Raw genomic sequence first — 3,501 nt, forward strand, 5'->3', positions numbered from 1 at the left:
TTCCCTGGAGCCTCCAGGAGGACTGGCCCTGCCAACACTCTGACTTCAGCCCAGTGGAACTAATTTTAGACTTCTGGCCCTCAGAACCTCAGAACTGTAAGAAAATAAATTTGTACTGTTTTAAGCCACCAACTTTTGGTAATTTGTTATAACAACCCTAGATAAACAATCCAGGGATGATGTAAATGAGGAAGGGAGAGAGCATACTATTTTATTAGCTGCTTCAATTAGGAAAATGTGGAGAAGAGATAAAAGAGATGTTCAGACTGATAAGGCAAAGGCTTTAGGAGAAGTCAAACAAGGAGATGTTGTTTCAAGGGCTACCTCCAGGTCTGTAGAGGTATTGATAATGAGAAGAAAGGGTTTTTTTAATGAAATTTTGCAGCTGGGCATAGTGACTTATGCCTATAATTCCAGCACTCTGGGAGGCTGAGATGGGAGGATTGCTTGAGGCCAGAAATTCAAGACCAGCCTGTGCAACATAGCGAGACTCCATCTCCACATAAAGATTTCAAAAATTAACCAAGTATGGTGGCATGTGTCTGTGGTCCTAGCTACTCTGGAGGCTGAGGTACAAGGATCACTTGAGCTTAGGAATTCAAGACTGCAAGTGAGCTATGATCATGCCACTGCACTCCATCCTGTACAACAGAGCAAGATCCTTCTCTATTTTAAAAAATGAAAGAAAGAAAAAAAAATGTGTTTTTCTGTGCTTTAAAAATGAAACTCATACCCATTCTGGCATGTGCTCAAAAGACTAGGAAAAGATAGGCTTTTCAGTTACAATGTGTTTCTGATGGACCATCATTTCTTTGAAGGGAACTCCAAGTAAACTCAGAGGTACCTGGATTTTATACTAGGGATTTTGTGCTAATTTATGTGCCATTTTGGAATTCAGCCTCAAGAGGACATTTTCATCATGACTCCAAGTAATTGGAAAAATGATGGAAAAGAATGTCACATTCATTAAGCGTCAGCTGTAATTGTTTTGGATTATCACCATAAAACCATAAAGACAGAACAGAAAGAGACCATATTAAGGAGAAATCACATTTTAGAATTCAGTATTTTTGTCAAAAAAATATCATACTTATATGCTATTATAGTATTTATGAACACTGAAGATTAAAACTTCTCCCATATGAAGCTAGATCTTAGTTGTTAATCTGTCTCAATGGAGACTGTTTCTTAAGGAGAAAAGAGGTCAGTGGCAGACATCCATGGTTTAGTTGAAGGCTTTGGTCAACGCCACCCCCAGAGACTAGGTTCCCAGTGAAACTGCCTGACCACAACTTCTAGCTTCTTGAAAATGAAAAAATGTATAGCAAACACCATGAAGGAGCCTAAGGGATCTTTTAGTCACGATTAGTGCATGTTCCTGAAATGAGACACAAGAATGGGTAGATTTGGAAAGACTAAAAAGGTGTGAGGATTGGTATTAGGAGTTATTGACAGATTTGATGACAGCCTGTCTCACTGCCTTAGAAATATGGCAAGGCAGTAAAGAGTTAAGATTCATACATTGAATTCCTAAGCACTAATCAGCAAGGTGGAGAGGGAAATAAAACATGGCATAAAGTGAAAAACACCAAAGTATAGCTTGCCTTTTTGTGGGAAAGACTTGGAGAATTCACCATCTTTCTCATTTTACTGAGAACACAGACCCTGGAGGAGGGGATTAAATGTTGATACTAATACATTCATCCTCACAGAAAATTCCAGATGCCTCAGTTCCTTATTTTCATCAAACAAAGGTTGATTAGCAACTAGGCTGAGTACAGCCTGTCTTCTGTGGCTCCAAGAGAAATTGTATCCCCCAAGCAAAAAGGAAAACAATGGAGTGAGTTGGAAGTGAGAATAGGACCTAGAGACACAAAGAAAACGTGGTCCCCTTTTGTGACGAATGTGGACTTCACAAAGAAAAAGACTCAACAAGGCAGAGAACATTAGTTGTCAGAAGTCAAGCGGAGACTCCTACAGAAGGAGGTGAGACCGTGGGAAGACTATAGGTCCCAGGGTCCTGATGTAGAATGGGGATGGAGCAGAAGGAGCTGGCCATATTGTGGTGCAATTCAGTCAAATTCTCCACAGAAATACCTAGTAATTAAACAAATTAAGTGACGAGGGCTAATGAAGGGATTGTTTCAAAAGTGTGGAAGGAGTCAAGGGATAAACAAGAAAGGATGAAGCACCAGGGAACTGTGGAAAATCCTTTATTTCCCCAAGGCTTGGAGGGGCAAGGGAGGTGTCTTAGTTTAAGCTCTTCTAGAAACAAGTACTGAGACAAGAATTCCAGGGTGAAAAGTTTACATGGCAGGCAAAGAAAACGCCAGTAGGGACACAGGAAAGTGAGACAGGGAAGGAACATCTGCCAGTAACGTGCATCTAGCCAGTGATCACAGTAGGCGATGGAACTCACCATCACAGCACACTGTGGAATGCAGTACAAAGCATAAGCTATAGGATCATCCATTCTAGCCCAAAGAGCCACTGTGACCCTGAGCAGGCCCAGGCACGGTATGGAGAGCATCCTCAAGAAGGAATGACCCAGCCTGGAGTGTTGGAGCCCAAACACGGTGAAAAGGGAATCCATGGTGTGGGAGAGCCCAGCAAGAGGAGATACAGTGCCACCTGGGCAAAGTGGGTAACAGGAATGGGCAGCCTGGAATGAGAAGTCAGAGCAGAGGCAGAGAGAGGAGGGAACCACGTGGGGAAGGAGTGAGGAAGAAGATGGGAGGTGAATTTCATACTAGGGGATTGATTAAATAATGAATGTAGTAAGGATCTAAGAGTGAGCTTTCTCACTGTCAGAAGAAGGATAAATAAAAGAAAGGGATAAGTCTGGAATGAATCACCGTGTGGTATTGTATCAGAATTAATGGCTTGGGTGTGAACTCATGGATTTCTGCGTAGGATACACAAATATGTAGGCAGACTAATGTGTATGTGGATGCATATAAACACACATTTACATCTACTTATACATATCATATATAAATATATATTTGTATTCACACATACACATATGTACACACACATTTACATCTGCATTTATATTTTACATATATTTATCTATCTATCTGGATAGATATCTATCCCTAGCTCTGTCCACTCATGGGAACTAGGAGCAGTGAGATTCCAATAGCAATGAGCAGAACTAATGCCTAGGTCTTGGCTTCTAAAACCATCTCAAAGAAACCAGGGCTCTTGGAGAAGCAGCTGATTCCAGCACTGGGACAGTGAAAGCTCAAACTGAGGCTGGACTAGCTCATGCTGCCAGAAAGCAAAAGAGTGCTGAAAGAACATTGGGGACATGGTGCAAGAACACAAGACCCAGTTGAAATGGGCTCCTGCTGGCCAAGGATGGGGCAATTTCAGCATGAAAACAGAATAATGATAGTAACAAATTTTTATCTATTGAATAAAGCAGGATGCCATGATGCCATATGGATATAAATGAACAAATAAATAAATTAAAATTTTCACAAGGAACAGAAGATT

Source organism: Trachypithecus francoisi, unplaced genomic scaffold (assembly GCF_009764315.1).
Source record: "Trachypithecus francoisi isolate TF-2019V2 unplaced genomic scaffold, Tfra_2.0 Lachesis_group13, whole genome shotgun sequence".
NCBI classification, from domain to species: Eukaryota; Metazoa; Chordata; class Mammalia; order Primates; family Cercopithecidae; genus Trachypithecus; species Trachypithecus francoisi.